At 49.4% G+C, this 24,485-nt stretch overlaps 1 long non-coding RNA gene across 1 annotated transcript in view; it reads left to right on the forward strand.

Moving 5' to 3' along the window:
• The window catches only part of LOC134909457 (uncharacterized), a 40,876-nt gene extending 16,812 nt beyond the window's left edge, over nucleotides 1–24,064 (forward strand). The window contains exon 3 of the long non-coding RNA XR_010175944.1: nucleotides 23,802–24,064. This is a non-coding gene — a long non-coding RNA (uncharacterized LOC134909457). The remainder of the gene's footprint in view (nucleotides 1–23,801) is intronic.
• The last annotated feature ends 421 nt before the right edge of the window (nucleotides 24,065–24,485 follow it).

Raw genomic sequence — 24,485 nt, forward strand, 5'->3', positions numbered from 1 at the left:
GAATGTTTATATGAAGAGATGTTTCCATGCTTGACCACAAGCCCTGGAAATTTCGTCCCTGTGTGACTGCTCCCCAGCCTCTCAGGCTGGCATCCGTGGTCACCAGGATCCAATCCTGAATGCCGAATCTGCGGCCCTCTAGTAGATGAGCACTCTGCAGCCACCACAGAAGAGACACCCTTGTCCTTGGCGACAGGGTTATCCGCTGATGCATCTGAAGATGCGATCCGGACCATTTGTCCAGAAGATCCCACTGAAACGTTCTTGCATGGAATCTTCCGAATGGAATCGCTTCGTAAGAAGCCACCATTTTTCCCAGGACCCTCGTGCACTGATGCACTGACACCTGGCCTGGTTTTAGGAGATTCCGGACTAGCTCGGATAACTCCCTGGCCTTCTCCTCTGGGAGAAACACCTTTTTCTGGACTGTGTCCAGAATCATTCCTAGGAACAGGAGACGTGTTGCTGGAATCAGCTGCGATTTTGGAATATTTAGAATCCACCCGTGCTGACGTAACACGAACTGAGATAGTGCTACTCCGACTTCTAACTGTTCCCTGGACCTTGCCCTTATCAGGAGATCGTCCAAGTAAGGGATAATTAAAACGCCTTTTCTTCGAAGAAGAATCATCATTTCGGCCATTACCTTGGTAAAGACCCGAGGTGCCGTGGACAACCCAAACGGCAGCGTCTGAAACTGATAATGACAGTTTTGTACTACAAACCTGAGGTACCCTTGGTGAGAAGGGTAGATTGGGACGTGGAGATAAGCATCTTTGATGTCCAGAGACACCAAATAGTACCCTTCTTCCAGGTTTGCTATCACTGCTCTGAGTGACTCCATCTTGAATTTGAACCTCTTTATGTAAGTGTTCAAGGATTTTAGATTTAAAATTGGTCTCACCGAGCCGTCCGGCTTCGGTACCACAAACAGCGTGGAATAATACCCCTTTCCCTGTTGTAGGAGAGGTACCTTGATTATCACCTGCTGGGAATACAGCTTGTGAATGGCTTCCAAAACTGCCTCCCTGTCGGAGGGAGACTTTGGTAGAGCAGACTTCAGGAACCGGCGAGGGGGAGATGTCTCGAATTCCAGTTTGTACCCCTGTGATACTACCTGCAGAATCCAGGGGTCCACTTGCGAGTGAGCCCACTGCGCGTTGAAATTTTTGAGACGGGCCCCCACCGTGTCCGAGTCCGCTTGTAAAGCCCCAGCGTCATGCTGAAGACTTGGCAGAAGCAGAGGAGGGCTTCTGCTCCTGGGAAGAGGCTGCCTGGTGCAGTCTTTTTCCTCTTCCTCTGCCCCAGGGCAGAAATGAGTGGCCTTTTGCCCGCTTGTACTTATGGGAACGAAAGGACTGAGTTTGAAAAGACGGTGTCTTTTTCTGCTGAGAGGTGACCTGGGGTAAAAAGGTGGACTTTCCGGCCGTTGCCGTGGCCACCAGGTCCGATAGACCGGCCCCAAATAACTCCTCCCCTTTATACGGCAATACTTCCATATGTCGTTTGGAATCCGCATCCCCTGGCCACTGTCGCGTCCATAACGCTCTTCTGGCAGAAATGGACATAGCACTCACTCTTGATGCCAGGGTGCAAATATCCCTCTGTGCATCACGCATATATAGTAATGCATCCTTCAAATGCTCTATAGTTAGTAATATACTGTCCCTATCCAGGGTATCAATATTTTCAGTCAGGGAATCCGACCACGCCACTCCAGCACTGCACATCCAGGCTGAGGCGATTGCTGGTCGCAGTATAACACCAGTATGTGTGTATATACCCTTCAGGATATTTTCCAGCCTTCTATCCGCTGGTTCTTTGAGGGCGGCCATATCAGGAGACTGTAACGCTACTTGTTTAGATAAACGTGTGAGCGCTTTATCTACTCTAGGGGGTGTTTCCCAACGCGCCCTAACCTCTGGCGGGAAAGGGTATAGTGCCAATAATTTATTAGAAATTAGCACTTTTTTATCGGGGGAAACCCACGCTTTATCACACACCTCATTTAATTCATCTGACTCAGGAAAAGCTACTGGTAGTTTTTTTTACTCCCCACATAATACCCTTCGTTGTGGTACTTGTAGTGTCAGAAATGTTCAATGCCTCCTTCATTGCCGTGATTCCTCACCGTCAACACTGGACTCAGTGTCTGGGTCTGTGTCGACCCACTGAGGTAACGGGCGTTTTATCGCCCCTGACGGTGTCTGAGACACCTGGACAGGCACTAATTGATTTGTCGGCTGTCTCATGTCGTCAACAGTTTTTTGTAAAGTGCTGACATTGTCACGTAGTTCTTTAAATACAACCATCCAGTCAGGTGTCGACTCCCTAGGGGGTGACATCACTAACACAGGCAATTGCTCTGCTTCCACATCATTTTCCTCCTCATACATGTCGACACAATCGTACCGACACCCAGCACACACACAGGGAATGCTCTGATAGAGGACAGGACCCCACTAGCCCTTTGGGGAGACAGAGGGAGAGTTTGCCAGCACACACCAGAGCGCTAGATATATATATATATATATATATATAATATATATATATATATCCTTGTATAAGTGTTACTCCCTTTTATAGCTGCTGTTTATAATTTAGCTGCCAATAGTGCCCCCCCCTCTCTCGTTTTTACCCTGATTCTGCAGGGGAGAGTCAGGGAGCCGTCCTTCCAGCGGAACTGTGAGGGAAAATGGCGCTTGTGTGCTGAGGAGATAGGCTCCGCCCCTTCACGACGGCCTTATCTCCCGCTTTTTTCTGGAAAACTGGCAGGGGTTAAATACATCCATATAGCCCAGGAGCTATATGTGATGTATTTCTTTTGCCATCCTAAGGTATTTCAGTTTTTATTGCGTCTCAGGGCGCTCCCCCAGCACCCTCAGTGACCGGAGTGTGAAGTGTGCTGAGAGCAATGGCGCACAGCTGCAGTGCTGTGCGCTACCTTAGTTGAAGACAGGAACGTGTTCTGCCGCCGATTTTCACCGGACCTCTTCGTTCTTCTGGCTCTGTAAGGGGGCCGGCGGCGCGGCTCCGGGACCCATCCAGGCTGAACCTGTGATCGTCCCTCTGGAGCTAATGTCCAGTAGCCTAAGAAGCCCAATCCACTCTGCACGCAGGTGAGTTCGCTTCTTCTCCCCTTAGTCCCACGATGCAGTGAGCCTGTTGCCAGCAGGACTCACTGAAAATAAAAAACCTAAAATAAACTTTTACTCTAAGCAGCTCAGGAGAGCCACCTAGCATGCACCCTTCTCGTTCGGGCACAAGAATCTAACTGAGGCTTGGAGGAGGGTCATAGGGGGAGGAGCCAGTGCACACCAGCTAGTTCAAGCTTTTACTTTTGTGCCCAGTCTCCTGCGGAGCCGCTATTCCCCATGGTCCTTACGGAGTCCCAGCATCCACTTAGGACGTTAGAGAAAAGGGAGCGTAGTGCCTGAACTTGAGGGATAAAGGAGTGAGATGAAGACTGAGGGTATGATGAAGGGTTGTTATGGGGGCTATAATTCCACATAAAATAGTTTGCCTGCCTATAAAGGGGTGATTCAAATGTTTGGGGTGGCACCAGTTAGCTATGCAGTTCTGCCATTCAGGTGCAAGTGCTGCTAGCTCTGACATGTCTGATCTCAGCTTTGTGAGGTGTTGAGCAGAAATGTGCGAAGTGTCCCAAATACTACGTTTCTGGGTGTTCAATCAGAGTAACAATTGGATGGGTGCCCAATAAAATTTAATCCCCTTACCCACTGCAGAAATACGTGTTGTAAATAGCAGTGGCCCATTGAATACTGTGCAGAAATTAATGAGCAATCTGCAGCTATTCATGACTACTCCAGCCTGCAGCTACCATTCCTATACACCATGCAAGCTGCTGAGGTTTAAGGTCCATTTATCTTGTGTCCTAGAGGATACTGGGGTCCATGTTAGTACCATGGGGTATAGATGGGTCCACTAGGAGCCTTGGGCACTTAAAGAGTTTAATAGTGTGCACTGGCTCCTCCCCTCTATGCCTCTTACCAGACTCTGTTTAGAAAATGTTCCCGGAGGAGCCAGTCACGCTTAGGGAAGCTCCTGAAGAGAATGTCCCAACATCCTAAAGAGTTAATGGTCCCATTTCTCCGCTGACAGGACAATGAGCTCCTGAGGGAGTAATTTGCAAGCCCCACCACAGCGAGCGTACCCTCCCACAGCATGCTGCCACCCCTAACAGAGCCAGAAGATAGTGGTGAGTACAGCGTCTGTGTCCCGGTTAGCGAGTCACCAGCAGGAATGGCGGCACAAGGGTAGGAGCGCAGCTCTGGGTGCAGGCTGCGCTCCAGGGGGCTCAGAGGACATACACAGACGTGTGTCCTGCTGTGAAGGATGCGCTGAGCCACCAATGCATACCCACACTGGCTATCATACCTAACAAGGGTTTTAACCCTCTGTTAGGCATAAAAATTACCTCAGGCCAGTATAAAAAAGCGGGAAGCAGAGCGCCATTGAGGGGGCAGGGCTTCACTATGAGTGGCTCTAGAAGCTTACCAGTGCCATTTTCTCTGACGTCCTAGTGGATGCTGGGACTCCGTCAGGACCATGGGGAATAGCGGCTCCGCAGGAGACAGGGCACAAAATTTAAAAGTTTGACCACTAGGTGGTGTGTACTGGCTCCTCCCCCTATGACCCTCCTCCAAGCCTCAGTTAGGTTTTTGTGCCCGTCCGAGCAGGGTGCAATCTAGGTGGCTCTCCTAAAGAGCTGCTTAGAAAAAGTTTGTTAGGTTTTTTATTTTCAGTGAGTCCTGCTGGCAACAGGCTCACTGCAACGAGGGACTTAGGGGAGAAGAAGTGAACTCACCTGCGTGCAGGATGGATTTGCTTCTTAGGCTACTGGACACTAGCTCCAGAGGGACGATCACAGGTACAGCCTGGATGGGTCACCGGAGCCGCGCCGCCGACCCCCTTGCAGATGCCGAATAGAGAAGAGGTCCAGAAACCGGCGGCAGAAGACGTCTCAGTCTTCATGAGGTAGCGCACAGCACTGCAGCTGTGCGCCATTGCTCTCCGCACACTTCACACCAGCGGTCACTGAGGGTGCAGGGCGCTGGGGGGGGGGCGCCCTGGGCAGCAATGTGATATACCTATTCTGGCTAAAATATATCACATATAGCCCCTGGGGCTATATGGATGTATTTAACCCCTGCCAGGTTCCAAAAAAACCGGGAGAAGAAGCCCGCCGAAAAGGGGGCGGGGCCTATTCTCCTCAGCACACGGCGCCATTTTCCTGCCCAGCTCCGCTGCGATGAAGGCTCCCAGGACTCTCCTGCACTGCACTACAGAAACAGGGTAAAAACAGAGAGGGGGGGCACTTATTGGCGATATTTATAATATTTGAGCTGCTATAAAGGGAACACGCTTATAAGGTTGTCCCTATATATATTTATAGCGCTTGGGTGTGTGCTGGCAAACTCTCCCTCTGTCTCCCCAAAGGGCTAGTGGGGTCCTGTCCTCTATCAGAGCATTCCCTGTGTCGGTACGTGTGTGTCGACATGTATGAGGACGATGTTGGCGTGGAGGCGGAGCAATTGCCTGTAATGGTGTCACCCCCTAGGGAGTCGACACCAGAATGGATGGCTTGTTTATGGAATTACGGGATAGTGTCAGCACGCTACAAAAGTCGGTTGACGACATGAGACAGCCGGCAAACCAGTTAGTACCTGTCCAGGCGTCTCAGACACCGTCAGGGGCTGTAAAACGCCCTTTACCTCAGTCGGTCGACACAGACCCAGACACTGAATCCAGTGTCGACGGTGAAGAAACGTATTTTCCAGTAGGGCCACACGTTATATGATCACGGCAATGAAGGAGGCTTTGCATATCTCTGATACTGCAAGTACCACAAAAAGGGGTATTATGTGGGGTGTGAAAAAACTACCGATAGTTTTTCCTGAATCAGAGGAACTGAATGAAGTGTGTGATGAAGCGTGGGTTACCCCAGATAGAAAACTGCTAATTTCAGAGAAGTTATTGGCATTATACCCTTTCCCGCCAGAGGTTAGGGCGAGCTGGGAAACACCTCCTAGGGTGGATAAGGCGCTCACACGCTTATCAAAGCAAGTGGCGTTACCGTCTCCTGATACGGCCGCCCTCAAGGATCCAGCTGATAGGAGGCTGGAGAATACATTAAAAAGTATATACACATACGGGTGTTATACTGAGACCAGCAATCGCCTCAGCCTGGATGTGCAGTGCTGGCGTGGCTTGGTCGGAGTCACTGTCTGAAAATATTGATACCCTGGATAGGGACAGTATTTTACTGACTATAGAGCAGTTAAAGGATGCATTTCTTTATATGCGAGATGCACAGAGAGATATTTGCACTCTGGCATCAAGAGTAAGTGCGATGTCCATATCTGCCAGAAGAAGTTTATGGACGCGCCAGTGGTCAGGTGATGCGGATTCCAAACGACATATGGAAGTATTGCCGTATAAGGGTGAGGAATTATTTGGGGTCGGTCTATCGGATCTGGTGGCCACGGCAACGGCCGGAAAATCCACCTTTTTACCCCAGGTCACCTCCCAGCAGAAAAAGCTGCAGGCTTTTCAGCCGCAGTCCTTTCGTTCCTATAAGAACAAACGAGCAAAAGGACATTCCTATTTGCCCCGAGGCAAAGGAAAGGGTAAGAGACTGCAACAAGCAGCTCCTTCCCAGGAGCAGAAGCCCTCCCCGGCTTCTACAAAGGCGTCAGCATGACGCTGGGACCTTACAAGCAGACTCGGGGGCGGTGGGGGGTCGCCTCAAACATTTCAGTGCACAGTGGGCTCACTCGCAGGTGGACCCCTGGATCCTGCAGGTAGTATCTCAGGGTTACAGGTTGGAATTCGAGAAGTCCCCTCCTCGCCGTTTCCTAAAGTCTGCTTTGCCAACGTCTCCCTCCGACAGGGCGACGGTATTGGAGGCCATTCATAAGCTGTATTCTCAGCAGGTGATAGTCAAGGTACCCCTCCTACAACAGGGACAGGGGTATTACTCCACGCTGTTTGTGGTACCGAAGCCGGACGGCTCGGTAAGACCGATTCTAAAGAGAAGGCGTCTTAATTATCCCTTACTTGGACGATCTCCTGATAAGTGCAAGATCCAGAGAACAGCTGGAGGTCTGAGTAGCACTAACCCAAGTAGTGCTCCAACAACACGGGTGGATTCTGAGTTTTCCAAAATCCCAACTGATCCCGACGACACGTCTGTTCCTAGGGATGATTCTGGACACTGTTCAGAAAAAGGTATTTCTTCCGGAGGAGAAAGCCAGGGAGTTATCCGATCTAGTCAGGAACCTCCTAAAACCAGGAAAAGTATCTGCATCAATGCACAAGAGTCCTGGGAAAAATGGTAGCTTCTTACGAAGCGATTCCATTCGGCAGATTCCATGCACGAACTTTTCAGTGGGATCTGCTGGACAAATGGTCCGGATCGCATCTGCGGATAAAACTGTCCACAAGGACAAGAGTGTCTCTGCTATGGTGGTTGCAGAGTGCTCATCTGTTAGAGGGCCGCAGATTCGGCATACAGAACTGGGTCCTAGTGACCACGGATGCCAGCCTGAGAGGCTGGGGAGCGGTCACACAGGGAAGAAACTTCCAGGGCGTGTGGTCAAGCCTGGAGACGTCTCTTCACATAAATATACTGGAGCTAAGAGCAATCTACAATGCTCTAAGCCTGGCAAAACCTCTGCTTCAGGGTCAGCCGGTGTTGATTCAGTCGGACAACATCACGGCAGTCGCCCACGTAAACAGACAGGGCGGCACAAGAAGCAGGAGGGCAATGGCAGAAGCTGCAAGGATTCTCCGCTGGGCAGAAAATCATGTGTTAGCACTGTCAGCTGTGTTCATCCCGGGAGTGGACAACTGGAAAGCAGACTTCCTCAGCAGACACGATCTGCACCCGGGAGAGTGGGGACTTCATCCAGAAGTCTTCCACATGATTGTGGTCCATTGGGAAAGCTCCGGATTGGCCAAGAAGAACTTGGTACACGGAACTTCAGGAGATGCTCACGGAAGATCCGTGGCCTCTACCTCTAAGATGGGACCTGCTTCAGCAGGGACCGTGTCTATTCCAAGACTTACCGCGGCTGCGTTTGACGGCATGGCGGTTGAACGCCGAATCCTAAGGGAAAAAGGCATTCCGGAAGAGGTCATCCCTACCCTGGTAAAAGCCAGGAAGGAGGTGACTGCACAACATTATCACCGCATTTGGGGAAAATATGTTGCGTGGTGTGAGGCCAGGAAGGCCCCGACGGAGGAATTTCAACTGGGTCGATTCCTACATTTCCTGCAAACAGGATTGTCTATGGGCCTCAAATTAGGGTCCATTAAGGTTCAAATTTCGGCCCTGTCGATTTTCTTCCAGAAAGAATTGGCTTCAGTTCCTGAAGTCCAGACTTTTGTAAAAGGAGTACTACATATACAGCCCCCGGTTGTGCCCCCAGTGGCACCGTGGGATCTTAATGTAGTTTTGGATTTTCTCAAATCCCATTGGTTTGAGCCACTCAAATCGGTGGATTTGAAATATCTTACATGGAAAGTAACCATGCTACTGGCCCTGGCTTCAGCCAGGAGAGTGTCAGAATTGGCGGCTTTATCGTATAAAAGCCCATATCTGATTTTCAATTCGGACAGGGCAGAACTGCGGACGCGTCCTCACTTTCTGCCTAAGGTGGTTTCAGCGTTTCACCTGAACCAGCCTATTGTGGTGCCTGCGGCTACTAGCGATTTGGAGGATTCCAAGTTGCTGGACGTTGTCAGAGCATTGAAAATATATATTTCAAGGACGGCTGGAGTCAGAAAATCTGACTCGCTGTTTATACTGTGTGCACCCAACAAGCTGGGTGCTCCTGCTTCTAAGCAGACGATTGCTCGTTGGATTTGTAGCACAATTCAACTTGCACATTCTGTGGCAGGCCTGCCACAGCCTAAATCTGTCAAGGCCCATTCCACAAGGAAGGTGGGCTCATCTTGGGTGGCTGCCCGAGGGGTCTCGGCATTACAACTCTGCCGAGCAGCTACGTGGTCAGGGGAGAACACGTTTGTATAATTCTACAAATTTGATACCCTGGCTAAGGAGGACCTGGAGTTCTCTCATTCGGTGCTGCAGAGTCATCCGCACTCTCCCGCCCGTTTGGGAGCTTTGGTATAATCCCCATGGTCCTGACGGAGTCCCAGCATCCACTAGGACGTCAGAGAAAATAAGATTTTTACTTACCGATAAATCTATTTCTCGTAGTCCGTAGTGGATGCTGGGCGCCCATCCCAAGTGCGGATTGTCTGCAATACTTGTACATAGTTATTGTTACAAAAAAAATCGGGTTGTTATTGTTGTGAGCAGTCTGTTCAGAGGCTCCTACGTTTGTCATACTGTTAACTGGGTTCAGATCACAAGTTGTACGGTGTGATTGGTGTGGCTGGTATGAGTCTTACCCGGGATTCAAAATCCTTCCTTATTGTGTACGCTCGTCCGGGCACAGTATCCTAACTGAGGCTTGGAGGAGGGTCATAGGGGGAGGAGCCAGTACACACCACCTAGTGGTCAAACTTTTTTAAATTTTGTGCCCTGTCTCCTGCGGAGCCGCTATTCCCCATGGTCCTGACTGAGTCCCAGCATCCACTACGGACTACGAGAAATAGATTTATCGGTAAGTAAAATCTTATTTTCCCTCTGCAGCTTACACTTACAGGAAGCACAGCTCCTCCACAGACTCCACATCTCAGTGGTACCAGGGGGTCTTTGGAAAGGGGGGGGATTGTAATAGTATACTAGTCCCTATTATAAGGGCACTGTGTGGCTATCTCCAATTTCTGTCTCCCTGAGGGCTCTGCGTGGGTTAAACTGAGTTTTCACCTTTTGTCTGTGGGTGTCATGTCCATGGACTGTTTCCTGCACAGCTTAGTGTCTTTTCTCCCCTGAAGACTCACTACCCTGTACCGAGTATAGTGCACATTCTCAGGCTAGTGGGGCAGAACCCCCCCCCCCCCCTTCCCATGGCAAGCTTCCATTAAAAGGATGATATCTAATATTTCTACTAAATTATCCCATGAGAGATGCAATTCTTCAGACTGTCTATGGATGACCTGATGAATAGAGATTGTCATTCAGACATACCAGTGTCTCAAACCCCCACCATTTGCCCACAAAAGTGTACTCTGGCCCAGCCCATGCAGGAAGATACTGATGACGATTAATCCGATCCAGAGGTGAAGTTGATGCGAGTGTGGGGGGGGGGGTAGTTACATCCTCTCCCTTTCCTCTGGAAGATGGAATGAAATGGGAAAACCCACAGATTGTGGATGCATCGATATCTAGGTTGTCATGTAAGATAGTCTTACCTGTTCCTGGGGCAGTATCCTTAAAGGACACAGCTGACTGCAAGATTGAGACTACTCTCATATTGTTAAACATTGCTGCTGGGGTGGCCCAGAGTCCCACTATTGCATGTGCATGGATCACTAAAGCCATTGTAAAGTGGTCAGGTAACCTAACTGATGGATTGGTTACCTTACCCAGGGGGGGGGGGAGAATTTTACTTCTGCAGCATATTCAAGACTCTGCTAGCCTTATGGTGGAGGCCATAAAGGAAATTGGTTTGCTCAACGCACACACCACTGCCATGGCAGTGTCAGCAAGCAGGGGCTTGTGGCTATGCTAGTGGGATGCAGGTTCCAGGAAAGACTTGGGAAAACCTACCATTCACAGGTGAGGCCCTTTTTGGAGATGAACTTGATAAGTTGATATCCAAGGCTACAGCGGTTAAGTCTACATACCTTCCTTCTGCAGCACCCCAGGCTAGGAAAACCTACTCTGCTCCAACTCTGCAGTCCTTTCGTACAGTGAAATTCAAAGGCAAATCCAAAGGTTCTTCTACAGCCTTCAGAGGTAATATAGGTAAACCCCAGAAAACCAGCAGATGCAGGTTCTCAGGAACAGACCTCCGGGTATGCTTCCTCCAAAGCCTTCAGCATGACAGTGGTACGCACTGCCTGGAAGACAGGCAGGTGGGAGCTCGGTTACATTATTTCAGTCACGTTTGGACAACCTCTTGCCTGGGTCACAGACCTTATCACCCAGGGATACAGACAGGAGTTGCAGGAGCTACCACCTCAGATTCTTCAAATCGGGCTTACCAACTTCTCCGGAAAGTTTACAGGCAGCAATTAAAAATTATATATAATATAATTATTATTATTATTTCTCTGACGTCCTAGTGGATGCTGGGACTCCGTCAGGACCATGGGGATTAGCGGCTCTGCAGGAGACAGGGCACAAAAATAAAAGCTTTAGGACTAGGTGGTGTGCACTGGCTCCTCCCCCCATGACCCTCCTCCAAGCCTCAGTTAGGTTTTTGTGCCCGTCCGAGCAGGGTGCAATCTAGGTGGCTCTCCTAAAGAGCTGCTTAGAAAAAGTTATTAGGTTTTTTATTTTCAGTGAGTCCTGCTGGCAACAGGCTCACTGCAACGAGGGACTTAGGGGAGAAGAAGTGAACTCGCCTGGTGCAGGATGGATTGGCTTCTTAGGCTACTGGACACCATTAGCTCCAGAGGGATCGAACACAGGCCCAGCCATGGAGTCCGGTCCCGGAGCCGCGCCGCCGACCCCCTTGCAGATGCCGAAAAGTGAAGAGGTCCAGAAACCGGCGGCAGAAGACTTTTCAGTCTTCATGAGGTAGCGCACAGCACTGCAGCTGTGCGCCATTGTTGTCGGCACACTTCACACCAGCGGTCACTGAGGGTGCAGGGCGCTGGGGGGGGCGCCCTGGGCAGCAATGATAATACCTTGTTCTGGCTAAAAATACATCACATATAGCCCCTGGGGCTATATGGATGTATTTAACCCCTGCCAGGTCTCACAAACACCGGGAGAAGAGCCCGCCGAAATAGGGGGCGGGGCCTATCTCCTCAGCACACAGCGCCATTTTCCTGCACAGCTCCGCTGCGAGGAAGGCTCCCAGGACTCTCCCCTGCACTACAGAAACAGGGTAAAAAAACAGAGAGGGGGGGCACTTTTTTGGCGATATTGATATATTAAGCTGCTATAAAGGAAACAACACTTCTGTAGGGTTGTTCCTATATATTTATAGCGCTTGGGTGTGTGCTGGCAAACTCTCCCTCTGTCTCCCCAAAGGGCTAGTGGGGTCCTGTCTTCGATAAGAGCATTCCCTGTGTGTCGGTACGTGTGTGTCGACATGTATGAGGACGATGTTGGTGTGGAGGCAGAGCAATTGCCGGTAATGGTGATGTCACCCCCTAGGGAGTCGACACCGGAATGGATGGCTTTGTTTATGGAATTACGTGATAATGTCGGCACGTTACAAAAATCAGTTGACGACATGAGACGGCCGGCAAACCAGTTAGTACCTGTCCAGGCGTCTCAGACACCGTCAGGGGCTGTAAAACGCCCTTTACCTCAGTCGGTCGACACAGACCCAGATACGGACACCGAATCTAGTGTCGACGGTGAAGAAACAAACGTATTTTCCAGTAGGGCCACACGTTATATGATCACGGCAATGAAGGAGGCTTTGCATATCTCTGATACTGCAAGTACCACAAAAAGGGGTATTATGTGGGGTGTGAAAAAACTACCTGTAGTTTTTCCTGAATCAGAGGAATTGAATGAAGTGTGTGATGAAGCGTGGGTTAACCCCGATAGAAAACTGTTAATTTCAAAGAAGTTATTGGCATTATATCCTTTCCCGCCAGAGGTTAGGGCACGCTGGGAAACACCCCCTAGGGTGGATAAGGCACTCACGCTTATCAAAACAAGTGGCGTTACCGTCTCCTGAAACGGCCGCCCTCAAGGATCCAGCTGATAGGAGGCTGGAAACTACCCTGAAAAGTATATACACTCATACTGGTGTTATACTGCGACCAGCCATCGCCTCAGCATGGATGTGCAGTGCTGGGGTGGTTTGGTCGGATTCCCTGACTGAAAATATTGATACCCTGGATAGGGACAGTATTTTATTGACTATAGAGCAATTAAAGGATGCTTTTCTTTATATGCGAGATGCTCAGAGGGATATTTGCACTCTGGCATCGAGAGTAAGTGCGATGTCCATATCTGCCAGAAGAAGTTTATGGACGCGACAGTGGTCAGGTGATGCGGATTCCAAACGGCATATGGAAGTATTGCCGTATAAAGGGGAGGAATTATTTGGGGTCGGTCTATCGGATTTGGTGGCCACGGCAACAGCCGGGAAATCCACCTTTTTACCTCGGGTCCCCTCCCAACAGAAAAAGACACCGTCTTTTCAGCCGCAGTCCTTTCGTTCCTATAAGAACAAGCGGGCAAAAGGACAGTCATATCTGCCCCGAGGCAAAGGAAAGGGTAAGAGTGCACCAAGCAGCTCCCTCCCAGGAGCAGAAGCCCTCCCCGGCTTCTGCAAAGCCCTCAGCATGACGTTGGGGCTTTACAAGCGGACTCAGGGGCGGTGGGGGGTCGACTCAAGAATTTCAGCGCACAGTGGGCTCACTCACAGGTGGACCCCTGGATCCTGCAGGTAGTATCTCAGGGTTACAGGTTGGAATTCGAGAAGTCTCCCCCTCGCCGGTTCCTACAGTCTGCTCTGCCAACGTCTCCCTCAGACAGGGCGACGGTATTGGAAGCCATTCACAAGCTGTATTCTCAGCAGGTGATAGTCAAGGTACCCCTCCTACAACAGGGAAAGGGGTATTATTCCACACTATTTGTGGTACCGAAGCCGGACGGCTCGGTAAGACCTATTCTAAATCTGAAATCTTTGAACCTGTACATACAAAAATTCAAGTTCAAGATGGAGTCACTCAGAGCAGTGATAGCGAATCTGGAAGAAGGGGACTTTATGGTGTCCCTGGACATCAAGGATGCTTACCTGCATGTCCCAATTTGCCCTTCACATCAAGGGTACCTCAGGTTCGTGGTGCAAAACTGTCATTATCAGTTTCAGACGCTGCCGTTTGGATTGTCCACGGCACCTCGGGTCTTTACCAAGGTAATGGCCGAAATGATGATTCTTCTGCGAAGAAAAGGCGTATTAATTATCCCTTACTTGGACGATCTCCTGATAAGGGCAAGGTCCAGAGAACAGCTGGAGGACGTAGTAGCACTAACCCAAGTAGTGCTGCAACAGCACGGGTGGATTCTGAATTTTCCAAAATCTCAATTGACCCCGACGACACGTCTGCTGTTCCTGGGAATGATTCTGGACACGGTTCAGAAAAGTGTTTCTTCCGGAGGAGAAAGCCAGGGAGTTATCCGAACTTGTCAGGAACCTCCTAAAACCAGGAAAAGTGTCTGTGCATCAATGCACGAGTCCTGGGAAAAATGGTGGCTTCTTACGAAGCGATTCCATTCGGCAGATTCCACGCACAAACTTTTCAGTGGGATCTGCTGGACAAATGGTCCGGATCGCATCTGCAGATGCATCAGCGGATAAAATTGTCCACAAGGACAAGAGTGTCTCTGCTATGGTGGTTGCAGAGTGCTCATCTGTTAGAGGGCCGCAGATTCGGCATACAGGACTGGGTCCTGGTGACCACGGATGCCAGTCTGAGAGGCTGGGGAGCGGTCACACAGGGAAGAAACTTCCAGGGAGTGTGGTCAAGCCTGGAGATGTCTCTTCACATAAATATACTGGAGCTAAGAGCGATTTACAATGCTCTAAGCCTGGCAAAACCCCTGCTTCAGGGTCAGCTGGTGTTGATCCAGTCGGACAACATCACGGCAGTCGCCCACGTAAACACAGGGCGGCACAAGAAGCAGGAGGGCAATGGCAGAAGCTGCAAGGATTCTTCGCTGGGCGGAAGATCATGTGACAGCAGTGTTCATTCCGGGAGTGGACAACTGGGAAGCGGACTTCCTCAGCAGACACGATCTACACCCGGGAGAGTGGGGACTTCATCCAGAAGTCTTCCACATGATTGTGAACCGTTGGGAAAAACCAAAGGTGGATATGATGGCGTCCCGCCTCAACAAAAAACTGGACAGGTATTGCGCCAGGTCAAGAGACCCTCAGGCAATAGCTGTGGACGCTCTGGTAACACCGTGGGTGTTCCAGTCAGTGTATGTGTTTCCTCCTCTGCCTCTCATACCAAAAGTACTGAGAATTATACGGCAAAGGGGAGTAAGAACGATACTCGTGGCTCCGGATTGGCCAAGAAGAACTTGGTACCCGGAACTTCAGGAGATGCTCACGGAAGATCCGTGGCCTCTACCTGTAAGACGGGACCTGCTTCAGCAGGGACCGTGTCTGTTCCAAGACTTACCGCGGCTGCGTTTGACGGCATGGCGGTTGAACGCCGAATTCTAAGGGAAAAAGGCATTCCGGAAGAGGTCATCCCTACCCTGGTAAAAGCCAGGAAGGAGGTGACTGCACAACATTATCACCGCATTTGGAGAAAATATGTTGCGTGGTGTGAGGCCAGGAAGGCCCCGACGGAGGAATTTCAACTGGGTCGATTCCTAAATTTCCTGCAAACAGGATTGTCTATGGGCCTCAAATTAGGGTCCATTAAGGTTCAAATTTCGGCCTTGTCGATTTTCTTCCAGAAAGAATTGGCTTCAGTTCCTGAAGTCCAGACTTTTGTAAAAGGAGTACTACATATACAGCCCCCGGTTGTGCCCCCAGTGGCTCCGTGGGATCTTAATGTAGTTTTGGATTTTCTCAAATCCCATTGGTTTGAGCCACTCAAATCGGTGGATTTGAAATATCTCGCATGGAAAGTAACCATGCTACTGGCCCTGGCTTCAGCCAGGAGAGTGTCAGAATTGGCGGCTTTATCGTATAAAAGCCCATATCTGATTTTCAATTCGGACAGGGCAGAACTGCGGACGCGTCCTCAGTTTCTGCCTAAGGTGGTTTCAGCGTTTCACCTGAACCAGCCTATTGTGGTGCCTGCGGCTACTAGCGATTTGGAGGATTCCAAGTTGCTGGACGTTGTCAGGGCATTGAAAATATATATTTCAAGGACGGCTGGAGTCAGAAAATCTGACTCGCTGTTTATACTGTATGCACCCAACAAGCTGGGTGCTCCTGCTTCTAAGCAGACGATTGCTCGTTGGATTTGTAGCACAATTCAACTTGCACATTCTGTGGCAGGCCTGCCACAGCCTAAATCTATCAAGGCCCATTCCACAAGGAAGGTGGGCTCATCTTGGGCGGCTGCCCGAGGGGTCTCGGCATTACAACTCTGCCGAGCAGCTACGTGGTCGGGGGAGAACACGTTTGTAAAATTCTACAAATTTGATACCCTGGCTAAGGAGGACCTGGAGTTCTCTCATTCGGTGCTGCAGAGTCATCCGCACTCTCCCGCCCGTTTGGGAGCTTTGGTATAATCCCCATGGTCCTGACGGAGTCCCAGCATCCACTAGGACGTCAGAGAAAATAAGATTTTACTTACCGATAAATCTATTTCTCGTAGTCCGTAGTGGATGCTGGGCGCCCATCCCAAGTGCGGATTGTCTGCAATACTTGTACATAGTTATTGTTACAAAAAAAAAAAAAAATTGGGTTGTTATTGTTGTGAGCCGTCTGTTCAGAGGCTCCTACGTTTGTCATACTGTTAACTGGGTTCAGATCACAGGTTGTACGGTGTGGCTGGTATGAGTCTTACCCGGGATTCAAAATCCTTCCTTATTGTGTACGCTCGTCCGGGCACAGTATCCTAACTGAGGCTTGGAGGAGGGTCATGGGGGGGAGGAGCCAGTGCACACCACCTAGTCCTAAAGCTTTTATTTTTGTGCCCTGTCTCCTGCGGAGCCGCTAATCCCCATGGTCCTGACGGAGTCCCAGCATCCACTACGGACTACGAGAAATAGATTTATCGGTAAGTAAAATCTTATTTTTTTTTTTGTCAGATGTGGGCCAACGTTTTGGGCTCCTTGAAGGTCCAGATTTTTGCTTTACCCATTTTCTTCCAGAAACAATTGGCTTCCATCCCTGAGGTTTAGACATTCTTGAAGTGGGTTCTGCACATCCAACCGCCCTTTGTGCCTCCCACGGCACCTGGGGATCTGAACGTGGTGTTGCAGTTCCTATAATCGGAATGGTTTGAGCCTTTGCAGGAGGGTGACTTTAAGTTTCTTACGTGGAAGACTGTTACACTATTGGCCTTGGCTTCTGAAAGGTGTGTCCGAACTGGGGGCGTTGTCTCTCAATAGCCTTTATTTGGTTTTGTGGGGTGATGTTGTTTTTTTTTTTTTTTTTTTTTTTTTCTCTCTGACGTCCTAGTGGATGCTGGGAACTCCGTAAGGACCATGGGGAATAGACGGCTCCGCAGGAGACTGGGCACATCTAAAGAAAGATTTAGGACTATCTGGTGTGCACTGGCTCCTCCCCCTATGACCCTCCTCCAAGCCTCAGTTAGATTTGTGCCCGGCTGAGCTGGATGCACACTAGGGGCTCTCCTGAGCTCCTAGGAAGAAAGTATATGTTAGGTTTTTTATTTTCAGTGAGACCTGCTGGCAACAGGCTCACTGCACCGAGGGACTAAGGGGAGAAGAAGCGAACCTACCTAAGTGGTGGTAGCTTGGGCTTCTTAGGCTACTGGACACCATTGGCTCCAGAGGGATCGAACACAGGACCCGACCTCGTCGTCCGTTCCCGGAGCCGCGCCGTCGTCCCCCTTACAGAGCCAGAAGCAAGAAGGTGGTCCGGAAAATCGGCGGCTGAAGACTTCGGTCTTCTCCAAGGTAGTGCACAGCACTGCAGCTGTGCGCCATTGCTCCTCATGCACACCACACACTGCGGTCACTGATGGGTGCAGGGTGCTGGGGGGGGGGGGGGTGCCCTGAGCAGCAATATTAACACCTTGGCTGGCGAACTGACACCATATATAGCCCCAGGGGCTATATAGGTGTTTATTAACCCCTGCCAGAACTTTTACAATAGCGGGGGAGAGCCCGCCGAAAAAGGGGCGGAGCCATCTCCCTCAGCACACTGGCGCCATTTTCCCTCACATCCCCGCTGGAGGGATCGCTCCCTGGCTCTCCCCTGCAGTCCTGCACTACAGAAAAGGGTTAAAAAGAGAGGGGGGGCACAAATTAGGCGCAGTATAAATATATTATGCAGCTATAAGGGAAAAACACTCTGTATAGTGATATCACTGTGGTATATAGCGCTCTGGTGTGTGTGCTAGCATACTCTCCCTCTGTCTCCCCAAAGGGCTTTGTGGGGTCCTGTCCTCTGTCAGAGCATTCCCTGTGTGTGTGCTGTCGGTACTGCTGTGTCGACATGTATGATGAGGATAATGATGTGGAGGCGGAGCAAATGCCTGTGAATGGGATGTCGCCCTCTTGCGGGGTCAACACCGGTGTGGATGGACTTATGGAAGGAATTACGTGACAGTGTCAACTCCTTACATAAAAGGTTTGACGACATAGGACAGCCGGCTGCTCAGCTTGTGCCTGTCAAAGCGTCTCAAATGTCATCAGGGGCTCTAAAACGCCCGCTACCTCAGATGGCAGACACAAATGTTGACACGGATACCGACTCCAGTGTCGACGACTATGAGACTAGTCTACCTTCCAATAGGGCCACCCGTTACATGATTGAGGCAATGAAAAATGTATTACACATTTCTGATAATACCCCAGGTACCACAAAAAAGGGTATTATGTTTGGTGACAGAAAATTACCAGTAGTTTTCCTGCATCTGAGGAATTGATATGAGGTGTGTGAGGAAGCGTGGACTTCCCCCGATAAGAAATTGATAATTTCTAAGCAGCGTACCCTTTTCCGCCAGAGGATAGGTCACGTTGGGAAATACCCCCTAGGGTAGATAAAGCGGTTACACGCTTATTAAAAAAGGTGACACTACCGTCTCTGGATACGGCCGCCCTGAAGTACCTGCTGATAGAAAGCAGAAAACTACCCTTAAAGCTATATACACACACACGGGCATTATATTGAGACCTGCTATTGCCTCTGCATGGATGTGCAGTGCGGCAGCTGCGTGGTCAGATTCCCTGTCGGATAATATTTATACTATAGATAGGGACAATATTTTGCTGAAAATAGAGCATATAAAAGACGCTGTCTTATACATGCGTGATGCACAGAGGGATATTTGCCGACTGGCATCACTAATAAGCGATATGTAAAACCATTGCCGCCAGACGGGGGTTATGGACTCGGCAATGGTCGGGCGATGCCGATTCAAAACGGCACATGGCAGTTTGCCCTATAAGGGGGTGGAACTGTTTGGGGATGGTCTTTCAGACCTCGTTCCACAGCTACGGCTGGGAAATCAAAACTTTTGCCACAAGCTACCCCACAGCAAAAGTAAGCACTGTAGTATCAGGTACAGTCCCTTCGGCCCCAGGAAAGTAGAGGACTAGAGGCTCATCTTTTCTGCCAAGAGGAAAAGGTAGAGGGAAAAAGCTGCAGCACACAGCTAGTTCCCAAGAGCAGAAGTCCTCCCCTGCGTCCGGTAAGTCCACAGCATGACGCTGGGGCTGCTCAGGCGGACCCGGGTATGGTGGGGGCCCCTCTCAGAGATTCAGTGCACAGTGGGCTCTCTCACAGGTGGATCCCTGGGTTCTTCAAACAGTGTCTCAGGGGTACAGGCTGAAATTCGAGACGTCTCCCCCCGCGCCGTTTCCTAAAATCTGCCTTACCGGCAACTCCCTCTGCCAGGGAGGCAGTGTTGGTGGCTATCCAAAAACGGTATTCACAGCAAGTGATTATCAAGGTACCCCTCCTTCAACAGGAAAAGGGTTACTTTTCCACAATGTTTGTGGTACCGAAACCGGACGGTTCGGTGAGACCCATCTTAAATTTAAAATCCTTGAACACATATAACAAAAGATTCGAGTTCAAGATGGAATCGCTCAGGGCGATTATTGCGAACCTGGATGAGGGGGATTACAGGGTCTCTCTGGACATCAAGGATACTTACCTGCATGTCCCCATTTGCCCTCCTCACCAGGAGTACCTCAAGGTTGTGGTACATTGACTGTCACTATCAGTTCCAGACGCTGCCGTTTGGATTATCCACGGCACCGAGGGTCTTTACCAGGGTAATGACCGAAATGATACTCCTTCGCAAGAAGGGAGTTTAATTATCCTGTACTTGGACGATCTCCTGATAAAGGTGAGCTCCAAGGAACAGTTGGTAAGGGGGTAGCACTTTCTCGGGAAGTGCTGCAACAGCAGGGCTGGATTCTCAATTCCAAAGTCACAGCTGGTCCCGACGACACGTCTTCTGTTCCTGGGAATGATTCTGGAAACAGACCAGAAAAAAGTTTCTTCCAATGGAAAAAGCCGAGGAGTTGTCGTCTCTAGTCAGAAACCTCCTAAGACCGGGACAGGTGTCGGTACATCAATGCACACGAGTCCTGGGAAAAATGGTAGCTTCGTACGAAGCAATTCCATTAGGAAAGTTCCACGCAAGGAATTTCCAGTGGGACCTGTTGGACAAATGGTCCGGGTCCCATCTCCAGATACAGCAGCGGATAACCCGGTCGGCAAGAACCAGGGTGTCGCTGCGGTGGTGGCTGCAGAGGGCTCATCTACTAGAGGGCCGCAGATTCGGAATACAGGACTGGGTCCTGGTGACCACGGATGCCAGCCTTCGGGGCTGGGGTGCAGTCACACAGGGAGTGAAATTCCAAGGACTGTGGTCAAAACAGGAGATTTCACTTCACATAAATTTTCTGGAGCTAAGAGCCATTTACAAGGCCCTAACCCAAACAAGGCCCCTGCTTCAAAACCAGCCGTACTGATCCAATCAGACAACATCACTGTGCTCGCCCATGTAAACAGGCAGGGCGGCACAAGAAGCAGGAGGGCAATGGCAGAAGCCACAAGGATTCCCCGTTGGGCAGAAAATCATGGGGTAGCACTGGCAGCAGTGTTCATTCCGGGAGTGGACAACTGGGAAGCAGACTTCCACAGCAGACTCCACCCGGGAGAATAGGGACTTCATCCAGAAGTCTTCCAAATGCTGGTAAACCGTTGGGAAAGACCACAGGTGGACAGGATGGCATCCCGCCTCAATAAAAAAGGTATTGCGCCAGGTCAAGAGAACCTCAGGCGATCGCTGTGGACGCTCTAGTGACACCACAGGTGTACCAGTCGGTTTATGTGTTCCCTCCTCTCCCTCTCATACCCAAGGTACTGAGGATAATAAGAAAAAGAGGAGTAAGAACTATACTCATTGTTCCGGATTGGCCAAGAAGGGCTTGGTACCAGGAACTTCAAGAGATGATCTCAGAGGACCCATGGCCTCTGCCATTCAGACAGGATCTGCTGCAGCAGGGGTCCTGTCTGTTAAAAGACTTACCGCGGCTGCGTTGACGGCATGGAGGTTGAACGCCGGATCCTGAGTGAAAAAGGCATTCCGGAGGAAGTCCTTCTTATCCTGATCAAAGCCAGGAAGGATGTCAGCCTGAAGTTCAGACGTTGTAAGGGTGTGCTGCATATTCAGCCCCTTTTTTGTGCCCCAGTGGCACCTTGGGATCTCAATGTGGTTTTGGAGTTCCTGGAATCACATTGGTTTGAGCCACTTAAAACCGTGGATTTGAAATATCTCACATGAAAAGTGGTCATGTGTTGGCTCTGGCTTCGGCCAGGCATGTGTCAGAATTGGCGGCTTTGTCATGGAAAAGCCCTTACCTGATTTTCCATATGGATAGGGCAGAGTTGAGGACTCGTCCTCACTTTCTCCCGAAGGTGGTATCGGTCTTTCATTTGAACCAACCTATTGTGGTGCCTGCGGCTACTAGGGACTTGGAGGATTCCAAGTTACTGGACTTAGTCAGAGCCCTGAAAAATTATATTTCCAGGATGGCTGGAGTCAGGAAAACTGACTCGCTGTTTATCCTGGATGCACCCAACAAGCTGGGTGCTCCTGCTTCTAAGCAGACTATAGCGCGCTGGATTTGTAGCACTATTCAGCTTGCGCATTCTGCGGTGGACTACCGCAGCCTAAATCTGTAAAAGCCCATTCCACAAGGAAGGGGGCTCATCTTGGGCGGCTGCCCGAGGGATCTCGGCTTTACAACTTGGCCGAGCTGCTACTTGGTCAGGGGCAAACACGTTTGCAAAATTCTACAAAATTGATACCCTGGCTGAGGAGGACCTGGAGTTCTCTCATTCGGTGCTGCAGAGTCATCCGCACTCTCCCGCCCGTTTGGGAGCTTTGGTATAATCCCCATGGTCCTTACGGAGTTCCCAGCATCCACTACGGACTACGAGAAATAGATTTACCGGTGAGTAAAATCTTATTTTTTTATTTTTTTTTCTTCCCCATGAAGAGAGCTGAACGCAGAACTCGTCAGCAGTTTCTTCCTAATGTGGTATCTGTGTGTTTCATATCCACTAACCTATTGTGGTTCTGGTGCTTACTGACCCCTCTGCTGCCTCAAAGTCCTTTTGGATGTTGTGAGGGCTTTGAAGATCTATTTGAAGCGGACAGCTCGTCGCAGGGAATCGGACTCTGTTCTCTATGATCCCAAGAAAACAGGTTGTCCTGCTTCAAAGCAGTCTATTGCTCACTGGATCAGGCTTACTACCCAGCATGCTTCATCTGCAGGATTGCTGGTTCCTAAACTACAAGCCCACTTGACTAGGTCGGTGGGTTCTTCCTGGGCGGCTGCACGGGGTGTCTCTGCTTTACAGCTCTGCCGAGCAGCTACTTGGTCGGGTTCTAACACGTTTTCTAAGTTGTAAAAGTTCAATACTTTGACCAAACTGAAGGTCCTCAGAGGCCAGTCTGTTCTGCAGGAACCTCGGCGCACTCCCACCTGGTTTGGGAGTTTTGGTACAGCCCCCATGGTACTAATGTGGACCCCAGTATCCTCTAGGACGTAAGAAAATAGGATTTTAATTACCTACCAGTAAATCCTCTTTTAGTTGATAGAGGATACTGGGCACCTGCCCAGTGCTTCGCTTTTCCCGCACTTACTTTAAGTAATGTTGTTGTTTCAGGTGTTCCTGTTCAAGTTCGTTAGTATGGATTTCCTCTTGTGTGCTGGGTCAAATATCACCACTGTTCTGTTGCATCCTTCCTTGGGATATGTCCGTCTCCTCGGGCACAGTTTCTAGACTGAGTCTGGTAGGAGGGGCGTAGAGGGAGGAGCCAGTGCACACTTTATTTTTTAAAGTGCCCAAGGCTCCTAGTGGATTTGTCTATACCCCATGATACTAATGTGGGCCCCCAGTGTCCTCTATGTACTATGAGAAAAGGATTTACCGTTAGGTAATGTAAAATCCTATTTTCCTCCCTCTGTTAAGGAGTTGGACAAATTCTATTTAACTATATTTTATTTTTAGCTGTAACTATAGTCTTGACATGTTCCCTTAATGTTGTGCAGTGTCTCCTCTTATTTAATAAATGGCTAAACAGAAGCCAGGATTGAGATTTTTCGAACCTCGGAGAGATAGTATCAAGCTGTCAGCTATCCTATTTCTAGCACAGGCTTTAAAATAACAGAAGCTGACTGGTTGGTACTCAATCTCCACCCCAGGTTTACTTAAGTTGTCCTCTGAACTTTGAGGAGAGAGACTCTAGATTATAAATACCACCTAAATTGTGTGATGTAACAGCCCATGTATCATTAAGGGCCTTCACCTATACATCTATCATTCTACACATACAATTGAGATTGCATACAAATTCTTGGCAGATCCATGCATGAGCCTGATTTCCCTGCATCTTAACGTGCATGAAACTGGTTCCAAATACCAGTACAGAAGTGAGCTTAAGCTGGCATTGTGGAGTGGTGGCAGTTGATCAAAGGTCTATACTGTATACACTATAAATCAATGTAGATGTCTCATCTGAATTCTTTCTTTATAACTTAGGCTGAAGCGTAAGCGAAGAAAGATGAGGCAGAGGTCCAAATGAAAGCCCAGGCACAGCTGCTGTTTGTGGACGTTCTGGTTATGAGCAGACTGAAGTTTCTTAACTACAGGAAATCTATTTAATACTGTTCCCAACTACAAGCTGCTTTCATAGCTACTGTTGTACACGTGCTTAAATTTATACATAAACAAATGTTCAGCTTTCAATTTTAAACTTGTAACTGGCATTTTATAAATAAAGACTTTGAAATGTTTGCAGAAAACTGGTGTTTGACAAAAGGGGTAGGATGGGTTTGTACACTTGTTAATTGAATAGCTTGAAGTGTAACGATTTCCTTGTTTCCCCGTAAGAACAAAGAAAAAGGAGGCTAAAATGATATGGTTTATCCATCTATATTTATAAATGGCATTGGGGGGTGGTTTTTGGTTGTTTTTTTAAATATTCCATAAATGGGTCTTAAATACGACTAGGTTGCACCAGAAGACTGATTAATTTGATATGACACTTGTATATCTGTATGCAGATCCAGCGACTCCAATGCACACAAAGTGCTATGATACGGCAGTTTTTCTCCATACCAGGTTTTGATTATATATAACATGGGTCACAGACATATGTAAGTGCCACATATCAATAGGCACAGTCTGCTGGTGTGTCCTAGCTGCTTTGTGTTCTGACTTAGA

This window comes from Pseudophryne corroboree, chromosome 4 (assembly GCF_028390025.1).
Source record: "Pseudophryne corroboree isolate aPseCor3 chromosome 4, aPseCor3.hap2, whole genome shotgun sequence".
NCBI lineage: Eukaryota > Metazoa > Chordata > Amphibia > Anura > Myobatrachidae > Pseudophryne > Pseudophryne corroboree.